A 15,723-nucleotide genomic window follows, 5' to 3' on the forward strand; every position below is an offset into this window, starting at 1 on the left:
TTTGAAGGGAGCCCGAAGCAGCGGCTGCGGGGGGAGACGGGCCGGGGAGCAGTAACTTTGGGGGTCCCACCGGGAGGAGAGGGGGACCGCTGAGGAGCCGGTGGCACTGTAGGGCTGTGTGCGCGTGGCCGTGACTGGGCAGAGGAGGGCTCCGGCGGAGAGGACACCGGTCAGGGACGGGCCGCCGCCCCGGGAGTAACCCTGCGGACCAGCTCGAGGCTAGGCACGCGCTCGGCACCCAGCCCTCTCGGTGGCTGGAGGGACAACGAGTGTCTCCCTCCGTGCACGCGCAGGCTGACCCGGGGAATGCTTCCTGGAAGAGGGGGGGGGGTCCCATCCTGCTATTGAATTGTGCCATCCGTTTAGTGGAGGGCCCCTGGATTTTAAAAAATAGAATAGAATAGAAATGCTCACTGTGCTCACAAAGAAGGGTAAGTATTGCATGCAAGGCGTTTCAGTTCTGTGTATACTAGTGGCCCCGTGCAGGGATTCGTGCACATTGAAAGAAATATTTTAATGTCGCTACCTGCCCTTTCTCTACAGCAGAAGTATCAACCAAATTCACCATCGACAATGACAGATCAAAACACATGCATGCGATTGGTGCCAGTGAGAGCTATATAGATAGATAGATGAGATGGTGATGGAAAATGGATTTCGTATATCTTCAAGTATGTGAAATAAAACGTAGTTAGAAAGCCTGGAAACACTGGGCCACATTGTTTCTGAGCTTCCTTTCAGGTCTGAGAGGCGGTGATGCTAGGGTTGTTTGCAAGGACAGAGACGCAGCTGGGAAGAGGGGCTCTGTGCTCGAGGCACAGGCTCTGGGAGGTGGACTGACCTGGAGAAGGCTCCCCAGATGTAACTGAAGTGACTAGTTACGACTGAGGATTGAAACTGAGGAGCTCAGTGGTGAGAGCCGGAACTTGCCTATTGCAATAGGGACCGTGACAGCTACAGAGACAGTGAAGGGAGAGGGGTGGAGAGTTGGAAAAACTGCCAGCACTTGACATTGAGGAAGGGAGAGCCTTGGGACTGGTGGGAACCAGGCTTAGGAGGGAATCGCAGAGAGAGACAGACGACATTCTGCCAGGAATAAAATGGGAGCAAGGACATAGAACCTTCAGGGCCCTCTTCAGTCTTGGTTCTTAGTGATTCTGCCCGCACAGACAATGGCTAGTAAAACGACATCCGTGGAGAATGGAATTGGGTGCAGTCATCAGTGGCCAACGGATGGCGACCATCCTGGAGAAGAAAGGATGAGGGTGGGAAGGTCTGCACTGGTGACCAATGCCACATGGGAGAGGCTTTAATGTCGTTAGCATTTCAGCTCAGGGATTTGGACCCTGGAGGCCAAGACTGGCAATGATGCTATGCCGGGGGTTATTCAAATGATGTTTAGCTGTGGTTTTATTTCCTACTGATTCCCTTTCATGAGGGCTGTCGGTGATGCAGATGAAATGAACTAAAGTGAGTTACACCACCTCCTCCTTTTTTACAGTCCTTCGTAGAAGGTGCTACTGATGTGCCACCCAATTAAAAACAATCTAATATAATAAGCGTGAGGTAATTTTAACACCTCCTATACACACACTTCTGCACTTTGTGACAGGGGATAGAGTTCAGAAAGGTTCTTGAATGGGAATGAGTTGGGAATGGGGAGGGAAGCCTTTGTTTAACTTTGAAAACAGTGGATAGTTAAACCCTTTTCTAGAATATTAGATGTTTACTTGGCTTACATTCTACATAACTAAAAGGAACTACTGAAGAAATTCTTTCTAGACCAGAATATATGCTTCAAGGTAGCTGATCATTTAGGCTTGGAGAATGCAGCACTGCCGGGGTCCAACCCTCTGGGGTGTTTGTGTTTCCTGAATGTAATTATGCTTTTTGACCCACGCTGCTTTGCAAATTCCCTTTGAAAACCAGTGTAACAGCCTGCTTGGTAAAGATCTAATGTTATTCCTTCTTCAGCTTATGATTTCTCCTTCCATAAATAGGTGAGGTTTCATTTTTCTTGGAGACCTCCTCTTTGGAGATTTGAACCCTTGAGGAGAATGATCTTGTCCAGTGGTCGGCAAACTCATTAGTCAACAGAGCCAATTATCAACAGTACAACGATTGAAATTTCTTTTGAGAGCCAATTTTTTAAAATTTAAATTATATAGGTAGGTACATTGTTATTAACTTAATTAGGATACTCCTAAGGCTTAGGAAGAGCCATACTCAAGGGGCCAAAGAGCCGCATGTGAATCGTGAGCCGCAGTTTGCCAACCATGGATCTAGTCATATAGAGCCTTGGATTCAGAAGTCCCCAGTTACTCTATCTGGTGACATTGAGTCACTCTGTGACTGTGGGAAGAATTATTGCATTCTCTTGTTTTATATTTCCTAACTGTGGCAGAGATAATGATTTTTCTGGTTAAACAGCCCTTTAAAAATCTGAAATCTGAGTCTACGGCCATACCACCCTGAACACGCCCAATCTCGTCTGATCTCGGAAGCTAAGCAGGGTCAGGCCTGGTTAGTACTTGGATGGGAGACCGCCTGGGAATACCGGGTGCTGTAGGCTTTAAAAAAAAAATCTGAAATCTGTGCACACTCACCAAATTCTGTATACAGTCTCATGGAGTTTGTAAACCACCAGACCTCATTCATGATTCCCTTGGGTAGTTGAGTAACTTCTCCATGTTATTAACCCTGATGAGAATTAATTATTTTTTTTCTGTTATTCTTTTATGTATTTCTTTTCTTTTTTTAAAAAAATATATTTTATTTTTGACAGTATTACAGATGTCTCCCATTTTACCCCCTATACTACACTCCATCCAGCCCCTACCCCCCCAGTGATAATTAATTTATGAAATATTCATAGAAAAAGCAAGCATAATAATTTATTGCATAACTCTGATCTGAAGCCAGGTCATCTGGTTTTTCTACAGATAGAGATAATCACCTTTCTGAATCAAACAGAAATATGTCACACCAATGTTTGTGTAACCCTAAAATGATTGGAAAGATAAATTTTTTCTAAAAAGTCATGATTTTGGAGGGAATTTTTTCAGTTAGAGAAACCCAAAGTCAGAGTATTTTCTAATTATCAGTGATGACTGTGAGAGTTCTGTTTTGCTCAAGATTGTGGCTGCTTTTTTATTTTTTACTTTATCATCACATCAGCCACATTAGAGAAACAATGTAACTTAGAAAGGAGAGTTTGGAGGTTAGGGCTCAGCCCTCCTGCTTATCTGCTCAGAAGGCACCTTCTCTTTCCTAAGCTTAAACCTTTCTGTTGCTAGTCCTCAACTGCCCTTTTCACAACATCCCTGTCAAATGGGTACTTAGACATGTGTTTGAAGTTTGATTACTTTTTTTTTTGTTTTGGTCTTTTCTGTCACCTCTCTCTCTCTCTCTCTCTCTCTCTCTCTCATTGAAAGTTGAACATTATATTAGTTTGAAGCTTTCTATGTTTGGACTAGAATTACTACCAATAAAGCCAGTGGAACCCATGGATCTGCTAGGCTGTTATGTCACAATCACAACTATTTGCAAAACAGTTTTAAAGTGAAAGCTGCTAAAAATAGTGACATTTGGTCTTTGCTGTACATTAGAGAAAAAAATGAGTGTATTGAACTTAACAGAAAATAGGTAGTTTTTTAAATCTACAGAGAATTACCTTAGAAGTGATTATATTTGTTTATTTTTTGGCAGAAGTTTTAATTTCTTTGTGTCATGAACTCCTTTGGCAGTATGGTGAGATCTTGTGGACTACTACCTTTTTGGAATAATATTTTAATGTGCAAAAAATAAAATAAATAGAATTTTAAGGAAAACAAATTATGTTGAAATATAGTTATCAAAATATTTTTATGTTTTGTACATAAGTGATATAGCACTTATGTGCTTTTTATTAATATAATGTTTGCTATCAGTGGGTCTTATAACTATAATAATTTTTAAATGATCATGTAATAAGTATAACATGATATAAAAATATATCTATTATTTATATTGGTACAAAGTCTGTTATTCTGCTAAGTCTTTATTACAGTTGTGGTTATGTTCACAGTTGAAGGAAATGGTGAATTTGTCAGAGGTTAGTTAAAATAAATATATAATTTTGGGGGGGTCCAAATCCCAGGCTCCCTGAATCTATCATAAACCTTGTCTTAAAGATATAAATTCCATAACCCACTTTAGAGCGCAATCTAAACATAGGGTTTACTCACTGAATTTTCTAGAGCAGTGGCAGACCAACATCATTCAACTGTAATAATTATTACAAGTGTCCCATGTGATTTTTAGGATTATCTCTTTCCTTAAATATCCTATTGTGTGACCAGGCCAAAGTATACGTTTTATTTTGTTCCAGAGCTAACCCAGGGTCTGGCACAGAGTAAGTGCCCACTCAGTGTTGAATAAGGGTTTCTCTGAAGAAATTAGAAAAGGGATCAAGTTCAAAGCTAAAATCTTAGATGTGGCAATTTTCTGGCCTCAAATATTGAAGACATGGAGCTCTGCTTTAAAAGGTCATGTTGTGAAATTTACCTTTACATTTAGAGTTTACCAAATCAGGCATTCTTTTGACTTATTTTATATAGTGTGATATATACAGGTTAGTGACATAAACTGTATCAGAAAATTATGGTACAATTTCTTGAAATCATACTATTCCTAACCGTGTCCTCCACTTTAGAACTGTTGCATAATCTAGGTAGAATTTGCTACCAAATTATTGATAAACCTGGTCCTGTCTTTATCTAGGATAGGAGTTGGCACACTCATTCAGTAAAGGGCTAGGTAGTAACTTAAAGCTTTAAGATCATAAGGTTTCTGTGGCAATACTTAACTTTGCAGTTGTAGCACAAAAGCAACCATAGACAGTATATCAGTGAATGAGCATGATCCAATAAAACTTTAAGTACAAAAACAGGCAGTGGGCCATTTTTGGCCTGTGAGCTATAGTTTGCTGACCCCTGATCTAGGATATCAGATGGCTCTTGAATCCAGTTCCTCCTCCGCACTATGGATCTAGACATATTCTCCCTCAAGCTTCAAAGGTCTTTACACAAGGGGTCATGTGACTGCACTGCTATCTGTGGGGAAGCTGAGTGTATAGCAGGTGACATGATTAGTGCCAAGAATTTTAGATGTACTTTAACCTCTGAGTTCACAGAACTTGCCTCTTAGAGCACCACTTTATTAAGCTTTACAATGGTAAAAGTTGGTAAAGATCCCAAATATGAAGTATACTTACCCAGCTTTGGAACTGAGCACTGGTATGCCAATAGAAAATTACTGAGCATAAGGTTTAACTGAGGAAGATAATGTAGGACCAGAGATGGGGGAAGCAGTAATAGAATGCAAAGGAAAAATTTATGTCTTCTTTTTTTGCAGTTAGTTCTCTGTAGTACTGTCAAATTTGAGTTAGATTTTTTTTGAACTTGAAGAGTATATGTGATTGCAACTTGCTACTTAGGTTGTTACATCATTTAAGAAGCAGAGTCCACCTCCTCTTTCACCCTTGGGTGTTTACTAGATCTGCTAGTAATAAGGAGATAGAATGGAGGAGTTTGGGTTGGAGTCCCTAAAACTGCACTTATGGGAGCCTTTCATCTTTAAAACATAGGCATATGCATGTCAGTGCCCAGATTTTGTCTCCTTCAGGACATTCCTATTGGAAAAACACTTAACTGGATTTATCCTCAGTATCTTCTCACCACACCCTGTCTCCCCTCACACACATTTCCATTTATTCTCTACTTCCTTAGTAGCAAAGATGATGCATCCAAGCAAGCATCTATTGGAACACTGAAGAATAAAGGAAGTAGTGTGTACTGGGAGGTGAGTCAGCAGCAGCCAGATTTTGTGAGTAAAAATCACAGGCACACACACACACACACAAAATCACAGGCACAGTATTGCATTCTGAATCTTGAAAACAATTTGGAGACACTAATGCACTTGCTAGGCGGGATGGTTGTTGTTGGTGGTGTTATGTCCATATTTAGAATCTGCTTGAATGGGGAGTTTGAGTTTGAGTGACTAAGATAAGGTGACTTACTAGGGACTGAATAGGTAGCAGTGTTGGAAAGATCAAGCCTTATAAATGCTGCATTCTAACTGATAGCTCCTTTTGTCTCTCTTTTAATATAGCGTCTTTTGACAACGAACTTTTTTGGAGGATAAACCACTAAGGGAACAGGAAGTTTGGCCTACCCTAATGGAATCATGAGAGAGGCTCTGTATTCTATCTCCAACTACTTTTCATTCTGACTCATCTCACTTTAATTAATGTGGGCGCTATGGCTGGAGGCCAGGATCTACTTGCTAAGTATTAGGCAATTCCCTGCTCTCCACCCCCATTTTGATCTTGTACTGTATTGGCTTTGAGGAGGTGCCATCTTTTTCCAACCTCATTGCCTGCAGGACAAGCTGATATTAAGCCAAAACTTATGAATATGTATTTTACCCCTCTTGAATGGAGATATGTAAAGCCATCTCCATTTTCAGGGCTATCACTGCACTGTTACTTGAATGGTGTTGGTTGATTACAAAAAGGTGCAGTTATCATAAATGCAGAGTTTAGGAAGTATGATCCTCATGGTTGGAGGTATTCAGTAGTTACTGGGCAATTGTGAATATTGTAAAGATGCTATGGCTTTAGGTACAGCTAAGTTTCAGTATAATGAATAAAAAGCCAACATGTATTTACTATCCTCAGTATGTCCTCATTCTCCCACTACCTTTTCTCATAGCAAAGTTAGTGTGCACCAGCAGGCATATATTGGAACTTTAGGGAAACTGAGGGTAATTTTTTCCATCACTTTGGGCACTAATTATTAAATTATCCTATATGCTTTTGTGGTGCCTAAGTTAGTAGATGTGAGGGAACATGGGGATGGTCTAAGAGAGCCAGTGAAAAATGAAAAAAAAACTTGAGAGACATATAGATTTTAAACTTTAACTTAAAGTTTAAAAATTAGTAATAGTTCCAGAGTAAAGGTGTGAGAGTTAATCTCTATAATTTCTGAATTCTTTTAGGCTTAGTGTTATGGAATGTATGTGACCTTTTGTTTTCATCTCCTACGAGAGTAGAGAAAATAAGGAAGTGTTGTACATTAAAACCCGAAAGTATCAGCTGTGTTTGTTCTAAATCCAAGGCCCTTAAGACTTCAGTTTAAATCTAACGTGTAATGTTCAGTTTAAAGTAAATGTAAAATACAATATAAGACAAAAGTCATCTTTAGAAAACAGAAGAACCGTATGAAGCGGATAAAGAATAGTGTAAGCAGACAAGGAAAAAAACTTTTGAGAAGATGAGATCTTTGTTACACCATCTTTGATACACTTATAAATTGACAAGTACTTGACCTCTATCCACCAATGATGTTGTATTGAATTTTATACTTGAAACCTGTATAGTTTTGTGAATCAATGTCACCCCAGTAAATTCAACAACCCCCCCACCCCCAGTAATGTATGTAGTGCCTTTCAAAATTTCAACGCTGTTTTCTGTACTTACTATATTTATTTAAATAGTTATTGACTGCCTACTGTGTTCCAGGAATCATTACTACATATTGCTATTATGAACTGCAAGTGATAAGAAACCCAGCTTAACTGACTTAAGCAAAAAAGGGGAATGTATTGGTTGACATGATTAGTTCAGGGTCTCACTTTTCTCATCAGCTTTGCTTTCTCTCTTGACTATTTTGAAAAAGGCTCTCCTGATTATAGGTTGGCCACTAGATTGGCCTAGATTGTTCCTAGAGCCATGTCTCCAGATTCAGATCTACAAAGAAGTGATACACTTCATCCAAGCATTCCCATCTGGTGAGTCCTGAGGGTCACTTTGATTGGACTAACTCACTGCCTCACCCTTCTTTCTACTCTTCTACTCTCCTACTCTGGCCCAAACCAAAACAAGCCCCTGGAGTTCCTGAGCGTCTGCCAGTGAAAAGCAAGTCACAGGTGCTGTGCACACACAGGGGAGCAGATTACACAAGGGCATGAATACCGGGAATATAGAACCAGAAGTCTTGGGGCCATATTAAAGTCTGCCTACCGCATTTGGTTCTATTTTTTTAAAAAAGAGGAAAAAAAAGGTATTTTTCTTTGGAAGTTATAACCTATTAATGTGATGAAACTCAGTGGTTGCTGATAAATAGATGTCTTAAACATTTCCCTTCTATAAATTTAAACTTTGTCCTCTGTGGGCCTCTTCTGCAAGTGAAAGGGGGGAGATGCATCTTTTAAATATTAGTTTGAAACTGGTTTGTAAACTGACCGATGTCTGCACAGTGCTGATTTTTATGACAGTCCAAGGCCACCTCCCATCGTTTCAGGTAATATCACTCCATGCAATAGGCAGCCAACATAAATCTACTCAGTTTTTCATCCTGCCTTTCTAGGAGACAGCCTTCTGGGGAATATTTTCAGAATGAATGTCCTTTATGCATAATCACATGATGCTCTGTCATTTTGGGAAGGAGAGCCAATATTATAACAAGTTGCCAGGAAGTCCTGGCTGGTGCGGCTCAGTTGGTTGAGCTTTGTCCTGTGCCCTGAAAGGTTGCCGGTTCAATTCCCAGTTAGGGCATGTACCCAGGTTGTGGGTTCAATCCCTGGTTGGGGTGCATGTGGGAGGCTGCTGATCGATGTTTCTCTCTCACATTGATGTTTCTCTCTCCCTCTCCCTTCCTCTCCTAAAAACAATAAAAACTTTTTTTAAAAGTTGCCAGGGACTCAGTGGATAGAGCGTCGGACTGCGGACTGAAAGGTCCCAGGTTCGATTCCAGTCAAGGGCATGTACCTGGGTTGCGGGCACATCTTCAGTGGGGGATGTGCAGGAGGCAGCTGATCGATGTTTCTCTCTCATCGATGTTTCTAACTCTCTATCTCTCTCCCTTCCTCTCTGTAAAAAATCAATAAAATATATTTTTAAAAAAAAGTTGCCAGGGAAAAAAATGGATAACAGCAAAATAACCTGGGCATTTAACCAGCCTGTGAATTTGGCGTGCTTGATGTTCATGTCCCTTTAGCAGAGATCTGACTTTTATTGTCACTCTTTGCCTAGTCAGTATTTTAGTGATTCCTTTTGCTTCTGGAAACTCCAGCCCCAAATTATGATGGTGTCAGGTCAGAAGCAGTACGAAGGAGTGGCTTGGAAGGAGAACCAAGAATCTCCATTACTACTGTATTCCACCTGCCCCTTCCCATTACCACTGCCCTTTTCTTGATATGAACAGTTGATGTTTTCTCAGACTTATGTAAAGTGCTGTGTCAACTGGGCTCCAGGACAAGACTCCTACCCTTCCACCCTTCCAACCAGATTGCTGCCCCTCCCACTAGCCTCTCCTGTTGAGAGGTTCTGGGACTCCTTCCATTTCAGGCTGATATCAGCTAAGAGAGATTTGGAAGCCCTTCTTTACGCTTGCCATAGAATTCAAAGGGGGAAAAGTCATTTTAAATATTGTCTGAAGGACAGATGTGAACTAGCTGCTTCCCAGACCCAGGCAACCAGTTTGGTTTCTTCTCTAAAAGCTGGTTGCTGTCAACCTCTCCAGGTTTCCTGGATCAAAGAAACAGAAGTCAGAACCTGTAAGTGTTGACCCAGATAAACACAGCAACTTTGATCAGTTAAGTATGGATAAATCAGAAATTCATGGTTTTAATTCCCTTTGAAATAGCCACACACTTAGAGGTTATGGGGAAAAGGTATTTGGCAGAATACACTTGAAGAGTTGCTAGCCATATAATGCTTGGAAAATATCCAGATAGAGTTTCCCAAACCCCAAAGCAGCCAGGTTTGCTCATCTCCACAATAAAAAAAATTAAGGTTTTTATCTATTGACTTGAACTTACTAATGAAAAAAATAATTTTAGAGTTGAAACTAATGTTTCTTTGAAAAACTGGCTTCCTACTGCCTAATTATTGCTGAGATATCTGTGTGATATTGCATGTCTAATGCATGACATGTAATAAATCCCAACGGTGGAGTTTGCAAATACAAATAAAGGGTCTTATGAAAAGAACAGGGACCAGTTAGCCTCATAAGGTTAAGCAAACATAAGGACAATAAGCAAGGCCAAAGCTGCGTCAGGACTGAAAATAGCTTTCCAAAGAGTCCAATGTGGAAAGTATACAGTAGACACACTCTTGAAGTTCTGAAAAAAAGAGGTACTCAAATAATAGTGATCATTATTGTTTTTTGTTGTTATTGCTATCATTAGATACCTAGCATATACTTAAAACTGTACTATGTTCTGTGCTAAATCCTTTGCGTATACTGTTTCTGACCCTGACAGCTGTTCAGATACTTTGTGTGGTTTTTTTTCTGTTGTTAATCTTCATCTGAGGATTTTTCCATTGATTTTTAGAGAGAGTGGAAAGGAGGGAGGCAGGGGGAGAGAGAAAGAGAAACATCAATGTGAGGAACACACATTGATTGGTTGCCTTCTGCACACACCCTGACCGGGACTAGGGATTGAACCTGCAACTCAGGTACATGCCCTTGACCAGGAATCTAACCCAAGATCCCTCAGTGCGTGAGCCAGCCCTCCTACCATTGATCCACACTGGCCAGGGTTGTTTGTGTGACGTTTTAATAAAATTCCTGATCAGAATCTGCCTGGTACAGTGTAGCACATGACCAGAGTTCGAACAAGTGATTTTGATTAAATTCACGTATGACTGTATTACTAGGCAGCATAGTGTTAAGTTCACAGACACTAGAGCCAGAATGCCTGGGTTCAAATCTGTTTTTGCCCTGTCCTAGGTGTGTGACCTTAGGCAAGTAATTTAACCTAGCTGTGCCTCAATTTCCTCATCGGTAAAAAAGGAATAATAGTACTACTTACCTCATCGAATTGTTGTGAGAGCTATTATTTAATATATGCTAAAGGTTTATAACTTCCTGGCACATAGGATGCACTCTGTAAGTATTATCTATCCTTATTTTCATTTATAGTATCATAATAATCTTTAGGGCAGTGCTAGAGACATGTGAATCAAACCTGTACAGTGAATCAGATTAAACCCCTTCCCCAACAATTTTTTTGTTAAAAACGTTTCTTTTTCAGACTAATTTTTTTATTTTGGTTCTATATAGTATTTTTGATGCTGGTTATGAAAACAGTTTGTTACTCGTCTTCCTATAAACCATATTTTTTTACCATATTTTCTTAGTATACTCGTCGACGACTGAAAAAGAACATTTTGTGAAAACGAGTATACACGTTTCTGCCGGGAGAGGGGTTAAATCAGATTGAATACCCTAACTCATTAAGAATTCTAAATATATTCTCTATTCTGTTTTCTAAAGAGTATTAAGAGTGGCCTGGCTGGTGTGGCTCAGTGGTTGAGCCTCAACCTATATAATCCAGGAGGTCACGGTTCAATTCCCAGTCAGGGCACTTGCCAGGTTTGCAGACTTGATCCCCAGTAGGGGGCATGCAGGAGGCAGCCAATCAATTATTTTCTCTCATCATCGATGTTTTTATCTCTCTCCCTCTCCTTCTTCTCTGAAATCAATTAAGAAATACATATATATATATATAGTATTAAGGGTGGATCTCAATGAGGAAAAAGGGTTCTAGTGGATTGTCACATTGGTGTGTGATGACATACATCTATCCTGATCAGTACTTTCAACAGTGACTTGTATGGTGATATAAAAACCATGCCTTTCAAGTTTATAAATTATATATACAATTGTGATAAATAGTGAATATGATAGATGGTAGTCAATATTTGAAAAAAATTTTTAAACAGATTGGTACAAACAAAATGATCAACTAAATTGTACTTTAACAGGATTATGACCAACAAGATGAATAAATGTGTTGTTTTAATCCTCACCTGAGAATATGTTTTTATTGATATTTTAGAGAGAGAGGAAGGGAGAGAGAAACATCAATCTGTTGTCTCCTGTATGTGCCCTGACTGGGGATCAAACCTGCAACCTAGGTATGTGCCCTGACTGGGAATTGGACCCACAGCCTTTTGGTGGAGACAACACTCCAACCAATTGAGCCACCCAGCCAGGGCTAAATGTATTCCTTTTTTTAAGTTGAATTTATTGGAGTGATAGAAATAATATACCTATGTCAGAGGGTTGTGAATATTAAGAGCGTTTTAATATTTTTAAAGTGTTTAAGCATACAGGTGTTCTATAAGTGCTCACTGTTAGGAGTAGGAGTAGTGTTTCTTTGTCGTAATTTAACAACACACTATAGAAGAGTTCTTGCTACAACAGTGATTCTTAAATGGGATCAGGGTAGGAATAGGGGGGATATAGCATATTTCATATTTTACCACACTTTAACATTAAGAATGTACTTTTTAAAAAATATATGTATTTTTATTGATTTCAGAGAGGAAGGGAGAAAGAGAGATAGAAACATTGATGATGAGAGAGAATCCATTGGTCAGCTGCCTCCTGCATGCCCCCTACTGGGGATAGAGCCCACAACCAGGGCATGTGCCCTTGACTGGAATTGAAACTGAGACCCTTCAGTCTGCACTCTGATGCTCTATCCACTGAGCCAAACCAGTAAGGGCAGAGTGTACTTTTTATAATAGTAATCATAGGGGGGAAACTTGACAAAATCTTTTTTTGATAGAGTGGATACATAGAAGACTTTAAGGCAGATGATAACTATTACTACTAAATAATAATAGTAGCTAATATTTATAAGCACTTACTGTGTGCCAAGCATTGAACTGAGGTTTTACATGGATAATCCCATTTAAACCTCATTTGTTAAGTGATGCAACTAATGGTTGGACAGATTAAGGAATTTGTCCAAGTTCTCATGGCTTGTAAGTGGTAGAAATGGGATTCATACTTGGATAATCTGACTTTTAATTATTATACTATGCTGATGGAGTGATGTTAAAGAGTTTTACATTTTTCAAAATGGAGCATAGGTAAAAAACACTGATTAATATTGCCACAGACATTTGGTTAGAGGTGTTTATATAAGGCAAATGGAGAGATTTTGTTGAAGAATGTACGTACTTAACTGAAAGACAGATAAAACATATTAGTATTACTATTATTTATAAAAGGCCATTGTAATATGTTAATAATATGGTTGCCTTGATTATTTTTCTGTTCTGAATTTTACTCTAGCTTTAAATAGCTAGTCAGACAACTCCTTTCTCTTGCCTCGAATCCTCATTGTGATATTTTATATTTTTGTATGATTTTTTAATGTAGTGGAATAGATCCAGTGTCACAAGATCTAGCAATCCCAGGTATTAATTTGGCTTTCAAATATTTTAAAACCATGCTGGTAGTATTTTAACACTTGGAAGGAAAGCCTTTGCGTAGTCTATACAATAAAGAGCTAATATGCTAATTAAACCAAAGAATGGAATGACCTTCCAGAACAACCTTCTGGAATGACCAGTGGGTGGGTGGCAGGGCTGAAGGGCTGCGAGGCAGCCGAGCCTGTAAGGGCCTACTCTTGTACGAATTTCATGCATTGGGCCTCTAGTATAGTATAATGATATTCACCATGTGTTTGGTTGGTTAGGTTGAATCATATGACAAGATGGTTCAATACTTCAAGAAGTAAGCAGTTAAAAAGCAAAGCAAATTTATGTTATTTATATTTTACCACAATATCTTCCTATATAATAAAAGGCTAATATGCAAATCAACTGAACAGAAGAACAACTGGTTGCTGTAATGCCCACTGACCACCAGGGGGCAGATGCTCAACGCAGGAGCTGCCACATGATGGTCAGTGCGCTCCCACAGCCAACCTCCTGCAGCCAGCCAACCTCCCACAGCCCTTCCCCCCACTGCCAGCCTCCCGTGGCCCCTCCCCCCTGCTGGCCAGCCCCAATGGCCTCAGTTGGGCTGGCCAGCCAACCTTCTGTGGCCCCTCCCCCCGGCGGCCCACCTCCTGTGGCCCTGATCGGCCCCAATTGGCCCTGATCACCGGCCAGGCCAAGGAACCCCACCTGTGCACAAATTTGTGCACTGGGCCTCTAGTAAAAAATAAAACAAACAAAAGAGCAAAGCACAAGTTATCCCTTCCTCCAAACACACAGAGAGAGCAAAGATTTCTGAGAAATTCCTATAAACATGCCTTTGGACATATTAAATAGTTTACTATTAAACATTAAGGAATTTTAACTTAGAGTTATAGAAAACTAGAGGCCTGGTGCACAAAATTCGTGCACTCGGTGGGGTGGGGGTAGTCCCTCAGCCCAGCCTGCATCCTCTCATAGTCTGGGAGCTTGCAGGGAGCAGGCTTAAACTGTCAGTCGGACATCCTTAGCGGTTGATTTGCATATTAGCCTTTTATCCCTGCAGGATCAGGCTGAAACTGACATCCCCTGAGGGGTCCTGGATTGCTAGAGGGTGCAGGCCAGGCTGAGGACCCCCACTGGTGCATGATCGGGACCGGGGAGGGACACGGGAGGTTGGCCAGCTGGGGAGGGACCTTGGGAGGACTCTAGGGCATGTCCGGCCCATCTCGCTCAGTCCCAGTTGGCTGGGCCCCAGCAGCAAGCTAGCCTGCTGGTCAGAGCATCTGTCCCCTGGTGGTCAGTGCACGTCATAGCAAGTGGTTGAGTGGCCTTAGCATATCATTAGCATATTACGCTTTGATTGGTTGAATGGACGACCGGACACTTAGCATATTAGGCTTTTAATATATAGGATAACTGATGAAAATATGACATGGCATTTACTCCATGTTTATTATGATACCCTTAAAATGTTTGTAAAAATACAAGTGCCTTTAAAATACTACCTATTTGTAATGTCAGAAGAGGGAGGAACAGATATTAAAGAATTCTTTATTGCTTAAGGTGAAAGCTTATCAGGAAACCCTAGCAAAACTACCCAGTAGGAAAGATCTGCTATAGCTGACAAATCAGGCAACCTCTGAGCCAATAGCCACGTCAGTTCTATTTAATTGGTCCTTGGACCTGCTTTACCTTTAAGTAACTGTGACCTTTTATTTCACTGTTCAGTTCAGCTGGCCTGACTTAAGTGTAAAAAACACATAAGGGACCCATGCTGTAGAGAGAATGTTCTTGGTAGAAAGAAGCAACAGTAATGATGAGACAACTTCTTTTTAAAAATCTTAGCTTTCTGGAAAATAGCAGATTATAGTGGTAAGGACTTTGGAATTAGACAAGCCTGAATTTAAATCCTGGCTCTTCTACTTACCAGCTGTGTGACACCTGGCAGATGGTAAGTATTTAAAAAAGATAGCCATTATTATGACTGTTGCTGTTAACTTCCTTGCAAGATATTTAGATTACTAGACATACTTAGAATGTATGCATCATGTTTTCTGATTTAAAGAGTCAGGAGGAGAGGGAATCAGTTTCTAGAGATCCCAAGAGACAATCTTATATGAGGGCCTATTTGTGTAGAAATTGTTAAAGAGCATTTTAAAAATTGAACTTTTTATTTTGAAATAAAAGTAAAGCCTATAGAAAAGTTGTAAGAATATTAAAATGAACCCCTTTATGCCCTGCCTAGATAACACTGGCCATATTTGCTTTACCTATTTTATATGTAATGTAATATGATGTACATATATTTCTTCTTCTTTTTTTTTTTTTTGCTGAGGGTAAGTTGCAGAGATCATGAACTTTTATCCCTAGATACTTCAGCATTTTTCTCTAAAAACAAGGACAGTCTTTTCCATAGCACACTGTAAAATCAAATCAGAGAAGTTAAACATTGATGT

General features: G+C 40.1%; 1 protein-coding gene across 4 annotated transcripts in view; it reads left to right on the forward strand.

Annotated features, from left to right (window-relative positions):
• The window catches only part of PCYT1A (phosphate cytidylyltransferase 1, choline, alpha), a 61,989-nt gene that overhangs the window by 355 nt on the left and 45,911 nt on the right, over nt 1–15,723 (forward strand). Inside the window, exon 1 of one of the 4 annotated variants that reach the window (XM_015562535.1) lies at nt 5,820–5,841. The exons of 2 other annotated variants lie outside the window; for them this stretch is intronic. The gene's annotated coding sequence lies outside the window, so the exon portion shown is untranslated. Of the gene's footprint in view, nt 1–5,819; nt 5,842–7,742; nt 7,834–15,723 lie in introns of those variants that run through there. One more of the 4 variants, XM_015562538.1, reaches the window with a different exon arrangement.

Source organism: Myotis davidii, unplaced genomic scaffold (genome assembly GCF_000327345.1).
Source record: "Myotis davidii unplaced genomic scaffold, ASM32734v1 scaffold571, whole genome shotgun sequence".
Lineage (NCBI taxonomy): Eukaryota > Metazoa > Chordata > Mammalia > Chiroptera > Vespertilionidae > Myotis > Myotis davidii.